Source organism: Musca domestica, unplaced genomic scaffold, assembly GCF_030504385.1.
Source record: "Musca domestica strain aabys unplaced genomic scaffold, Musca_domestica.polishedcontigs.V.1.1 39, whole genome shotgun sequence".
Taxonomy (NCBI): Eukaryota; Metazoa; Arthropoda; class Insecta; order Diptera; family Muscidae; genus Musca; species Musca domestica.
Genome location: NW_026712326.1, coordinates 8,476,207 through 8,490,367, shown reverse-complemented (window position 1 = coordinate 8,490,367; position 14,161 = coordinate 8,476,207). Strand labels below are relative to the sequence as shown.

The 14,161-nt window shown below is 34.4% G+C and overlaps 1 protein-coding gene across 1 annotated transcript in view; it reads left to right on the top strand.

Annotated features, from left to right (window-relative positions):
• The window catches only part of LOC101900907 (G protein-activated inward rectifier potassium channel 3), a 138,226-nt gene that overhangs the window by 26,841 nt on the left and 97,224 nt on the right, over positions 1–14,161 (top strand). The gene's annotated exons all lie outside the window — the stretch shown is intronic.

Sequence of the window (14,161 nt, the reverse complement as noted above, 5' to 3'; positions counted from 1 at the left end):
GTTCCTAAACTGTGACTACTTTCAAGATATGATACGCATTCAAATAAGGTTCGTAAATTCCATTGCTTTTCATAAATTCCAATTAAAAACTTTTTTTATGCGGGAACTTAACTAAACTCGAATAATGGTGTAGGGTATCATATAGTCGGCACCGCCCGACTTTTGACCTTTCCTTACTGGTTTAAGCTCTACTTCCATAATATGCTGGATTATCCCCGTTGTTATTTTCTGTGTTGCTCAGTGTAATTTAATATTATATTTTTTAAAAATGTCAAATAAATCTTTTAAAAAATGCATGTTTACAAAATAAGAAAAAATATTTGACAGATTATTCGAGAAGCAGGAAGTGTATTTAAATAATTATAATGTTTAAAAATAAAATAATGAATTAATAAAATTAAATAAATAAAAAAATCAATAAAAATTATAGCATATATCTCAACGTCCCCTCCTCTACGCTCCTGTTCCAATATATACCATATTCAATACTCGAAATTTGTATCCCCTCATAAAGTATTACGCAAATCGATTGACCACTTGATGCAATTATCAAATCATATTAATTCAAATAAAATAAACATTTGGTAAAAATTATATTGAACACGAGTGAAACAGACAGGCATTAACAATTGCCGTATAATTTATCACATTTTTGAGTGGATACCATTTAAATTAAAAACAGGATTTAAAAAAAGCCAAAAAATCGTATTGAAATAAAAATAAATTTGCATTTTTTTATAAGACCTTCAAAATAAATGACCAGGATGTAATCGGTCATTTTGATGGTCATCAATTATTGTGTCATGTTACATTGAAATGAAGATAAAACAAGCAAAAATCGATCAAGTTCGGTCGGGCCGATATCCAGTATTCTGAGAGGTGTATGTTCAATCTGGTATGAGAAACTTGCGATTTCCAATTTCGAAAAACGTATTTAAAAAAGTGCTGATAATAGTCATTATACTTATTATCGGAGAGCAAACAAAGACCTGGGACAATATAAGGAACAAAGGTATTACAATTTCAAATACCATATTTTAAATAATTTTCTGAAGAAAATTATAAAAATGCCGAATATCAAGAGGTTTAGGTATAGAGGGTATACGAAAAGAAAAATAAGCGTTTTTAATACAAAACGTCATTGGGCACACAAACTACTGTCAGTGAACTGATAGTGGAAGTCAACAGGTTGGTACATGAGCATAGGCGGAAAAAGTGGTTAGGCCATCTGAAGTGTTGCAACATTGGAATCGATTTAAGTAAACTGTGGGTAACAATTAAGTCACTCTCGAACCCTGGGAAAAAGGACGATAGGACAGCAATCACATTTAACGACGTAACGGTGAATGGTCCGAAGAGGTGCGCTGGCCATTTTAGGGCGAGGCGAAGAGTACTACGTCGTATAAGAGCTCTTACCGCTGAGGTACATCACAGTGTACGATGGGTGATGTTGAGAATGTCATCCAAAACGCTAAGTCATCCAAAGCGTGAGCTTACGATCTCGTCTCTTAAGTAAAAAAGGTTTTTTTTTTTTGTTATAGAAGTTATTTTTAAAATAACGTCTGGGGAGAATATTCCAGACAAAAAAACTAGGGAACTGATGAGGATTGGTGGCTTTTTCCGACACCTAGGTATTCCCTGCTTTACCCCCTGGTAAACATTACCATCGTTCTCCACTAATAAACGCCTGAATAACAAAATGTGCTATATCGGTCCACAATGTCGTATAGCCGCCATATAACGGTACCACCCCCCATATTATGTATTTTGATGATCATATTATGTATTTTGATTTCAATGAAATTGTTTGAAAATCCACGAAAGGAGTTCTCTCTTAGTAATTTATACCTCTGGAAGAGTATTCCCTATATGGGTCCACGATATCATATATCCCCAATACATAATGGCTTATGACAAAAGTTACCTATGCCGGTCTACGTCTTCGTATAGACACCAATATAACGGCTATATTTAGTATTTTTAAAATGTTAACAGAATTTTTAACGGATTTTATTTATTTATTTTTTTTTTTTTTTTTTTGAAAATTTCCAAATTTGTTCCAAATGATGGAGGGTATTCAAAATTCCGACCGACGTGTTTTTACTCGTTAGTTGTAGTTTTTGGGATTTCTTAGTTACCACACTCGACATATGACAAAGGGCTGAGCTGTATTTGTTATCTATTCCTAAATATTGTTGTTATATATTACGAATGTGGGAGAAACAAATGACAAATCGGATGACAACAATATAACTATATCTGAACTCATTTTCGCCAAATTTGAAGTAATTGTTGTTGTACGTGCCAAAACCGACCCCATTTAGTTGAATAATAACAATTTGGTGCACAATAAACGTGAAATCGGAAAAATATGCAGGGGAGCTATATCTGATTATCCCCATTTTCATAAGGGCCAAACATGTGATTTGTGCAAAACGTGCCTCATCGAAATAATGTTTTTACGACCTAGGTCTCTTTCGACCAAATCTGTTTCAGAACATTTGGAGTCGATCTAGCGATGTCCGTACGTCTATCTGTCTAGCTGGTGCGTATGATAACCCTTGAAGAGCGATTTGATCCAAACTAGGTACACGGTAATGTTATTGTCAAACTTAGATGGAGTTCGGAAATGGACAATATTGGTCTACTCTGAACCCTCAAAAGGTCAAAATATTCAAAAATATTTTACTGCACAGAAAGAGAAAGATTATTCGATTTTGCTCAAACTTTGCAAATCCTAATATTCGCATCAGTGCTAGGTCAGGTGAAAAAATTGTCAATATCAGTCCACTCTATTAAGTACCTCCCCCAACAAAGAGTCAACATTTTGAATAACTATGACTATTATAAAATGTGATGTAAGAGTCCGGTTGTCTTCAAATTACACACGTCACAGTATTATTATTAACCCAAGGTCTGGTGTGAAGATGGAATATATCGGTTCACTCCTTCTGGTATCTACCCACAAAGATACCATTTAGACTTGGCACATCACAACATTTCTATCAACACAAGATATGTTGTAAAGATGGTAGAGATCGGACCATTCCTTAGGATTACCATACAAAGGATTAAAGTTTTGTATAACTCCGAAACTATTATAAACTCCTATAAATTCTAGTTACACAAGGTCTGCTGTGAAGATGGGACATATCGGTCCACTGCTTCTGGTACCTTCCTCACAAAGGGATCAAAATTGTGAATATCCATTAAGCTCACAGAACACGAAATTAACCTCCAATTCCATTCAGGCTTGGCACATCTCAATATTTCTATCAACACAAGATGTTTTATAAGGATTATAGAGATCGGACCATTTCTTCTAGGACCTTCCCCACATAGGGTTCCAAACTTCAAAAACAAGACGCTTAAAGAAAGCAAAATAAACATCGAACTCTTTTCAAATTTCACACATACAAACATTTTTGCCAACACAAGATCTGTTGTGAAGATGATATATATCTGCGATCCCCTTGTGGTACCTGACCCACAAAGGGTTCCAATTTTCAATAACTTGCAAAAAAAATCTGCAATTATTTACAATTTGCTATATCTAAAATTCCTCTCAACCAGAAACCTTATATGAATTTGAAATTTATGGTTTCTCATAAAAATGGATATAAATGTTCGATTTTCTTGTAATTTTGCCCACACCAATATTTTTATACCCTACACCACATTGTGGTAAGGGTATTATGCCTTTGTGAAATTGTTTGTAACAGGGAGAAGGAAGCGAGATAGATCCATAGTTACTTCTGAGGATATTCACAGAATCAGTTTCAGAGTCGATTTATACATGTAAGTCCGTCCGTCTATGTATTCTTGTGAACAAAATGCAGGTCGCATTTATTATCCGACTGAGATGAAATTTTGCAAAACAATATATGTTTGGCCCATAGACGAACCCTATTGAAATTGGTGGTACTCAGATTTAGATATAGCTCCCATTATCAAGGTGTTCTTTTATTACTTTCTTGTTTTTAAAATATATCTCCACAGATATTGCGTATTTCATGAAACTCGTGTCTTGTCACGTTCCTACTTGGCTGAACTTTCTAAATACCATTTAATACCATATCCGCCCGAAATATCTCTACAGTGGCGCCATTTCGCAAACTTGGTACATTCTTTTCCTTAATTTTTAATTTTTTTAACAATATTTTTTAGCACGTAACGTCTATATAATCCATGTAAAAACATAGAATTCCTCACGCTGTTTGCATTTTGTTTAACAATATAAATAAATAAATAATTAAGATATTTGTCAAACAGACTTAATATATGCTGTGTCATAATTCATCAGAACTTTTTCCTGAAAAGTCCCAAAAATAGACAATTGCAAAAAAAAAACTCAACAACATTGGCTGGATGGCGGACTGGCATCTATATGATCTCCTCGTGCAGGCCAGGCAGTTTATCTTGTATTTAATGAGTATTAAGTATCTTTTAGATTAAGCACCACACATGATTTGTTGTCTGGCTGGATGGTTTTTTGTTCGGGTTCGAGCAAGTACTTCGTCGTTGTCGTCGTCGTCGTCGTTAATTCCTACCTATAAAATATTCAACTTTACGACTGTCAATGTAAATACATGTATGTGTTTATAATGTAGTTGTTTTTTTTTTGTGCGTTGATAGTAAGGCAGTGAGAACAACAATAACATCCGTCTATATTAAATGAGTAGATGATGATAGTCATTATTGGCACAGTAGGGATGATTAAATTATTTAGAGGCAATTGGTTGGTCCATACTACATCCTAGCAGTGAGCTTATGTGCGCTTCTAACTACGAAGGGAAGGACGTTGTTCTTAGTAATTGTTTCACTTGCATATTTCTGAATCTTTTTATATCCTTGCCAAATGGCGATAGCGGCAACATATTGCTTGATACGGTCAAAATGTATCTGAATAAAATAATGGGATTAGGCCCCCTTTGAAAACTATTTTAGGTTATTTGGAATCGGTCTGGGATGTCCGTCCGTTTGTGTGCATTCGGGGTATGGAGGGTATATATGTTTGCTATTCCGTTTGTAACTCATCGAAATAAAATTTTTTAAGCAGGTCAAGATCGGTCCACGATATCGTATAGCCCCCATATAAAAGAATTGTCTGAAATTGTACGCAAGGAATTCCGTGTGAGTAGTTTATCCCCTGAAATAGAATTGTAAATATAGGTCCACAATATCGTATATCCCACATATATCGGCACGATCCGATATTCGGTATTTTTAAGATTTTAACAGAATTTTTAATTGATTTTAATTTTTTGGTGGAGGATATTCAAAGTTCGGCCTGCTCTTTTACTTGTTATATCCTTGGCTAATGCCGATAGTGGAAACATATCGCTTGATACAGTTAAAATATATCTGAACAAAATAATGGGTTAAAGCCACTTTGAAAACTATTTTAGGTTATTTGGAATCGGTGTGGTATGTCCATTCGTATGTCTACATTCGGGGGTATGGAGGGTATACTAAGTTTGTCATTCCGTTTGTAACACCTCGAAATGTGCATTTTAGACCCCACAAAGTATATATATTCTTCTAAATTAAATACTAAATTTTGGCCATTGCGACTGAATTCATCCTAGAAACCAGTACTTAAAATTTGATGTAAATCGGTTCACATATAGCTATAGCTCTCATATATATGTTTTATCCGATTTGGTTTTTAAGTCCCTTACATTTGAAATTTGCATCTGACAACAATGATATTTTGTACCAGATATCTGATAGAGCTCGGAAGAACCTTCGCCAAATTTTATGAAAATTGAATCAGATTTGGATAAAGCTCACATATATATATTCAACCGATTTCGGGTTAATTGTCCACCAAATTGCCAATATCTGTCAAAAATTCCTTACTTTTGGTACATCCAACCGAATTCAGTCTAGAAGAAAGTACATCAAATATTGAGAAAATCGGTTCAGATACAGCTATAGCTCCCATATACAGGGTGAGATGAGAAAAATGCAACCAACTTTAAACTGCTGTCATTTCAAAGCCACTCGTCCGACAGCTGTTAAAATCAGATCATTATATTCTTTACAAGCGTATAAATGCATTTTGTTGAGAATTTTCCAGAAAAAAAGTTATTCGTGATGAAATTAAAGCGTGATAGTGTGATTCCTTTATATTTGGCTGGAAAACCACAAATGACTATCTTAAGTGCACTCCAGCATTTAAATGTGAATAAATCTTTTGTGTCTCGAACCATCGCTCGTTACCGTGATACTGGTAGCGTAGTCCGACATAAAGGAAGTGTACGGAAGAAAGCAGCAACATCAGCAGAAATGGTTCGAATAGTAAAGAAGCGACTTGATCGAAACCCGCGTCGCATTGTTCAGAAAAATGGCTCGTGAGCTGAACATATCGCAATATTCCATTCGGCAAATATTAAAAAATGAACTAGGGGTAAAGCCATTGAAAATCCAAAAAGTTCAAGAACTTACACATCGACATAATAAAATTAACTCAAAAGAGCAAAAGAGTTGCTTCGCTTGGCCGAAAGTGGTGAACTGCCGAATTTGGTTTTCTCCGATGAGAAAACTTGCCAAAGAGGTCAGCTGAAAATGTGCACCTTCGGTTGGCCACCAGTACTCAAGCGCCGGCCATGGTTATGGTGTGGGCCACCATAATAGCCGATGGTCGCTCTCCGTTCGTATACTTAATAATGTCGAATATTATTGGGAAAATATTCTGGAGGGTGTATTAAAGCCTTGGGCACGCAAACATTTTGGCGGCAGACCTTAGACATACAAGCGCTTCGCCGGGAATAGGCCAAAATACCGCAGAGCAACATTAGGACAGCGTGTGGCGGTTTCATTGGCCGTTTGAAGGCCATATGTCGTGCTAAGGGTGACCAATTCGAACAAATCTATAGTTATTCTAAAATTTGATGCCATTTCCGACATTTTTTGCTTTCATTCAATAAAATTTAAAAAATATATAAAAATTATGGCGTTTGACTATGTTGCGTTTTTTATCGCACCCTGTAACGACATCCATTCCAATTATATTATATATATATATATATATATATATATATATATATATATATATATATATATATATATATATAGCATTTTCAGATTAAATGAAACCTTTTGCAATTCAAACGAAACTTTTTGCAGCGGGAATGAAACCTTTTGCAGTGGAATTGAAACCTTTTGCAGTGGAAATGAAACCTTTTGCAGTGGAAATGAAACCTTTTGCAGCGGGAATGAAACCTTTTGCAACCGAAATGAAACCTTTTACAACCGAAATGAAACTTTTTGCAAATCAAATGAAACTTTTAGATTTTTAGAAGGAAAAATAACAAAACCTTTTTATTTTTAGTAGGTTTAAAATTAAATTAACTAATTATAAATAATATATAGTTAAAGAGGAATTTTTATTGATTATTAATATTTATGTTTTTCAAGGTATTTTTTTCAAAGGACCCGAATTAGGTATCTTTTTATAATCTCCTCCATGGAAAGGAGGATATATTAAATTTGTCATTCGGTTTGTAACACCTCTAAATATTCGTCGTAGACCCCATAAAGTATATACAATCATGATAATAGTTGATTTAATGATTTCCACTTATCTATTGAAATCACGACTGCTCTATCTCCATAATCAATAAAGCTGCGAAGCGGGAATCCTTTATTAGGTAAGATTAATAGTATACTAGAACTACAAAAAATTGTGGAAAAGCTTAATTTCACATTTCAGTCCTGGCCATACCTATAAAGCTCAAAATTTGTTTAAATTTCTCTTTTTAGCGTTAATCATTTGGAATTTAATAATATGGAAACATTTTATATCAAATCAATAAAGAACCATTTGTTATTACAATAATCGAAAATTTAAGAAATAATATATATAAATGTAAATATTTATAATCAATAAAAAATCCTCTTTGTCAATATATTAGTTATATTATTATTAATTATTAATTGATTTAATTTAAAAACTACTAAAAACTCGTCACTTAGGTAAAAAAAAATGTTTTTTGTTATAGAAGTTATTTTTTAAAATAACTTCTGGGGAGAATATCCCAGACAAGAAACAAGGGAACTGATGAGGATTGGTGGCTCTTTCCGAAACCTAGGTATTCCCTGCCTTACCCCCCTGGTAAACATTACCATCGTTCTCCACTCATAAACAAACGTTGTTTTTATAAAAACAACAATAATGGGATTTTGCCTGACGATTTTGCAACAAAAAAATAAAAATGTTTTGTTATTTTTCCTTCTATAAATTTAAAAGTTTCATTTGATTTGCAAAAAGTTTCATTTCGGTTGCAAATGGTTTCATTTCGGTTGCAAAAGGTTTCATTTCCGCTGCAAACGGTTTCATTTCCACTGCAAAAGGTTTCATTTCCACTGCAAAAGGTTTCAATTCCACTGCAAAAGGTTCCATTTCCGCTGCAAAAAGACTCATTTGAATTGCAAAAGGTTTCATTTAATCTGAAAATGCTATATATATATATATATATATGGGAGCTATATCAAAATCTGAACTGATTTCAATATAATTTGAAATTTTATTTTTTTTTTTATCAAATTCCATTACACATTCCAAATTTTACTTGAATCGGACATTCGTATCGTGGTTGGTGCATACAATTCATAAGTAGGAAGAAAATATATGGAAGCTATATCCAAATCTAAACCGATTTCAGAACAATATATCAAATGTATTTTTAGACAAAATTCCATCAAACATTCCAAATTTCATTGAAATGTTGGATGCATAAAATACTGGAAATCGGACGAAAATAAATGTGAGAGCTATATCTAAATCTGAACGGATGTTAATATAATATATCAAATTAATTTTAATATTAAATTCCATCGAATTTCTTAGAAATTGGATATTTATTGCGTGTTTGGTGCATCAAATACATAAAATCAGACGAACATATATTTATGGGAGCCATATCTAAATCTGAACCGATTTCAATATAATTTGAAAACGTTATTTTTGTATTAAATTTCATTACTTGCATCAAATTTCAATATAATTTGGTACATTTATTTTTGTACCAAATTCCATAACACATTCCAAACTTGAATATTGTATCTATAACCGATCAAAAGATATGTTCGGGCAAAATCTAAATTTTTTGGGGGTACATCCGATTCTGACGATGTACCTCCAGTTATGTATAACCCCATCAGGCATCTGGAAATTTTCAGGAAAATCTGTTCAGCTAGGTTTAAGTCTATAAATTACAAACAAACAATCAAACGTACACACATTTTCCTCTTTTATAGATGTAGATTATATATCATACATCTCATTATTTACCACATTATTTATATCCTAGATCTGAATAGTGTTACGATTTTCTCTTTTTATACCCTACACCACAAGGTGCTCAGGGTATTATGTCTTTGTGCATTTGTTTGTAACAGGCAAAAGGAAACGAGATAGACCCATAGTTCCTTTTGATACTCTGCATAGAATCACATTCTGAGTCAATTTATGCATGTCCGTCTGTCCGTCCGTCCCTCTGTCCGTCCGTCCATCTGTCCGTCTGTCCATGTATTTTTGTAAACAAAGTACAGTTCGCATTTATTGCCCTATCCAGATGAAATTTTGCACAAATCATTTGATTGGACCCAAGGACGAACTCTATTGAAATTGGAGATAATCGGTCAAAATTTAGATATAGCTCCCATATATATCTTCGTCCGATTTGCTTTTTATTGTGCACCAAACGTGTAATATCAGCCCGAATAGTATGAAATTTTGCACATACAACCAAATTAGGCTTGAAAATAAGTACGCCAAATTTTATCGAAATCGGTTCAGATATAGCCATAACTCCCATATATATTGTTCATCCGATTTGTTATTTTTGTCCTCCGCAGCCGTAATATGCAACAACAATATTTGGGAAATATATAAAATAGAACTCAGAAATTCATTTGCTAAATTTTATCGAGATCGGTTCAGATTTGGATATAGCTCCCATATATAACTTCGTCCGATTTACCTTTTATTGTGCACCAAACGTCTAATATTTGTCCAAATGGGATGGAATTTGGCACTTTCGAATTGAGTCTAGAAGCTAGTATGTCAAAATGGGCAATACAAGTCCGAATTTAAAAGATACAAATGCTTCGGCATATTTAGTCCTGTATGATTTAATTCTCCCATAAAATATTTTAATTGTTATGTGGAGCTCTACAAAATTAGCAAAGTGGTGCAGGGTATCATAAAGTCAGTCCCGCCCCACTTTAGGACTTTCTTTACTGGTCTCTTCTATTATTATGTCGCCCTTGTTCTATAAAGCCTCCTCTTGAACAAAATCCAAACTCATCCACTGTGATTACCAATCAGCTAACCAACGAATAAATAAATGCAAATATGCATTAACATGGAGCATTACATTTGTATGTACATATGTATCTACAAATGAATATAGATAAATATTATGTATTGACAGGTGGGTATACCCATTTCAAACACATTCGTACACACACACATCGACATACATACATTTGTAGATAGATAAATCAATTAACTAACATTCAATTGCGTATTCTCATACTAAACTTGCGCTACATTAAACAAAACTAGGCAACATGGCCAGCACGATAAGTGACTAGTCAGTCACCAGTGGCTGTCTACCTAGGCGGCGGTTGGCTTTCTGGCTGGTTGGCTCTCAGGCTGACTAGTTTAACTGTTGTCTAGACTCTGGCCGACAAAATTGACAACAATGTCGCTGGTGTTTTGTTTTGTTTTTTTGGGAACACAATTTGTTAAACAAGATTCTTGTTAAGCGCCAACAAACGCCAACGTTGGCAGCGACAATAGCTGTAACAGCAGCTGAGAACAGCAACAGTTTGTTGTCTGTTTGCTAATACAAATTGGCGGTTTTTTTCTGAGAGACAAACCGTTTTGTCGTTCTCCCCTGTTGGCAAATCGGTGCTTGGTAGTTGTGTCGGTATTAGGCATCGATATGGTAATACACATTTTTCCGGCGAACTTCCTAGGAGGTGGACTATTTTTGGGGAATGGATAATATGTATTCATCCATTCCCTAAAAACGTCGTTACATAGGAAGTTCGCAGAAAAATACGTTTACAGCTAACCTTTCCAGTGAATTGAAGTAGATGGATACAAATTTGCATAATTGCATGTGTATTGGATTTAAATAGGACTTGTTTTTTCCTCGAACTATGATATCATCGAACTTGACATATTTTGGCGGGGCTTTAGGCATTTCTCGATTATTTTACAGGCTCTCTATACACCGAGATATAATTCAAGATACTACAAAAATTAGTTACAACTGAAAAAGTGAAATCTAGAGGATATCACTTACATTTGGTTAATGTAAGTAAGGAGAAAATCGGCGGGTCGGCTATATGATTACACCACTACGTGATTATATGTATATTACAGTTCCCCCCAAATATTCATTATCGTATTCCACTAAATTTAAAAGAGGTACAAGATTTATAAAATTTAGAGCAACTATGGATCACGTGCCTGTGTTGGAAATACCCCAGAGGAGAAAATCTCAAGCCCCTACCAACATTTTCGACTTTTTAAGAGTTTTTTAAAAAGTGCCGGTACATAAATACCAATTAACTTGTATTGCTTCAGAACCGGTTCAAACAATACCCATACTCATACCGCTTTTGTAGAACCGGATAAAAACCGGGTTTGGTATCTGAACTTACGGGATGAATAGCCGAGTAACCGGATATTTCCCCATTGAAAGCGGACATAACGCCTCTTTATTATGGGCATTATGACAAAAAAACGGACATAAACCCAATGCATCTGGAATCAATAAGTAAAGGTCAAATTCACAGACCACTATGAGTATTTAGTAGAGCTCCCGAAATAAAAAAAAAATATATATTGGAAATGTATATAAAGTAGATCACAACAACTGTAAACCTTATTTGAATGCGTATCATGTCTTTAGAGTAGTCACAATTTTGGAACTATATCCAACTCTGAATTGCTTTTCAACAAATTTGACGGAGACTTTAGTACATCTAGTACGATATAACATTGCTGTATGTTTGTTAAATCCTGAAACCAATTATCATTACTATAAAGATCACATGATTTCCTTAAAAACGCTTAAATATAAAACAAATTAAAAATCAGTAAGTTCGGCTGGGCCGAGCTTTGAATACCCTCCACCATTTGGAACGAATTTAGCAATTTTCAAAGCTAAAAAATCCTTAAAAAATTCTATTGAAATTTAAAATAAAACCGAATATTGCCGTTATATTGGGGTCTATACGACGTGGACCTACATAGGTATTGTTTGTCATAAGTCATTACCATATTGAAATAAACGGTGAATAATGTAGTTAAAATCATCAAAATATCGTATATAGGGAGGTACCGTTATATCGGAGCTGTGCGAAGACCTGGACCAGCATAGACAATTTTCTGTCACAGACTAAAGTTCCCATTACGAACTCTAAATACGTAATCTCAGACTAATCCGGTGAATTATGACGCCAAAATCATCAAAATACCGAATATCCGGAGGTACCGTTATATGGGGGCTATACGAAGACGTAGACCTGCACAGTAAATTTTCTGGCATAGGCTGTAGTATCAAATACCAAATTTGAAACAATTCCGGTGAATAATGTCGGTAAAATCTTCAAAATACCGATTATAGGGAGGTACCGTTATATGGGGGCTATACGAAGACGTGGACTTGCACAGACAATTTTCTGTCTTAGGCTGTAGCATCCATTTGGAATTTCAAATACTGAATTTGAAACAATTCCAGTGAATAATGTCGCTAAAAGTCATGAAAATGCTGAATATCGGGAGGTACCGTTATATGGGGGCTACACCAAAACGTGGACCTACATGGCCCATGGACCTGCAGCCAGAATATACATTTGAGTAAAATTGTATCAATCTACTTCAATTCGTTAGGAAGCTAGAGTGATTTCCACAGACGGATAGACGGACAGACGGGCGGACACTACTAAATCGACTTAGAATTTTACGCTGATCAAGAATACATGAATATTTCGAGGAGTTACAAACGGAATGACAAAGTTAATATCCATAGTATGGTGGAGGTTATAAAAAGAACAAGTGAAAAAGCATCTAAGTTCGGTCGGGCCGAACCGTAGAAAAATGAAACCTTATATGGGGGCTATACGAAGACGTGGTTCTTCATAAGTAATTTTTTAAACTACGATTTAGACGATTTAGCGATGTCCGTCTGTCTGTCTGTTGTAATAACGCTATATTTCGATCGAATTCAGATAGAAGTTTAGAATTTTGCACACATGCGTATTTTGCCAGTAGGCAGGTTAAGTAGTGAATGGCCCATTCAGCTTCCGGTCTGTAATGTCGCTAAAATCATCAAAATACCGAATATAGGGAGATAGGGAAATATAGGGGCTAAACGAAGACAAGGCATACGAAATTTTTAGGCCATTATAAATTTCGAATACGAAATTTGAAACACTTCGGGTGGATGATGTCGTTAAAATCGTCAAAATACCGAATATAGGAAGGAACCGTTGTATGGGGGCTATACGAAAACGTGTTCCTTCATAAGTAATTTTTTGACATATTGCGAACTTCAATTACGAAATTTTAATCAATTTTGATGAACAAAAGCGCTAAAATCATCAAAATACCCCATAGTCGGTATGATGATTTTAGCGGCATTATTCACCAGAATTGTTTTAAATTTCGCAATTGAAGTTCGTAATGAGTACTACAGCCTATGATAAAAAATTACTTATGAAGGAACACGTGTTCGTATAGCCCCCATATAAGGGGTTTAATTTGCCCGGCCGACTTTAGTTGTTTTTTTTTAAATGGTTTTCCGTGTTTAAAATTTTCGATGATTTTGGGTGCTTTTTCTAATTAAATTAGTTATAATGTAGCATTTAAAACTTTTGGAGGATATTTTTTGAATTGTCTATTTTCTTTTATGGCAACGTTTTGATATTGGAAAAGATTTGACATAGGGCGTTTTTACAAATTTGGACGCTTTTTGTGTAAATTGGAATGTTAGGGGTTTGAAACCCATCGATTTTCCTATAATTTTCCTACTTCTAATGGTGGAGGATATAAACAATTTTTCCCAGTCGACTCCACACTGGTTTCACTTGCTCTTAATTTGTTTCATTTTCTCTATAATTTACCCAGAATTGA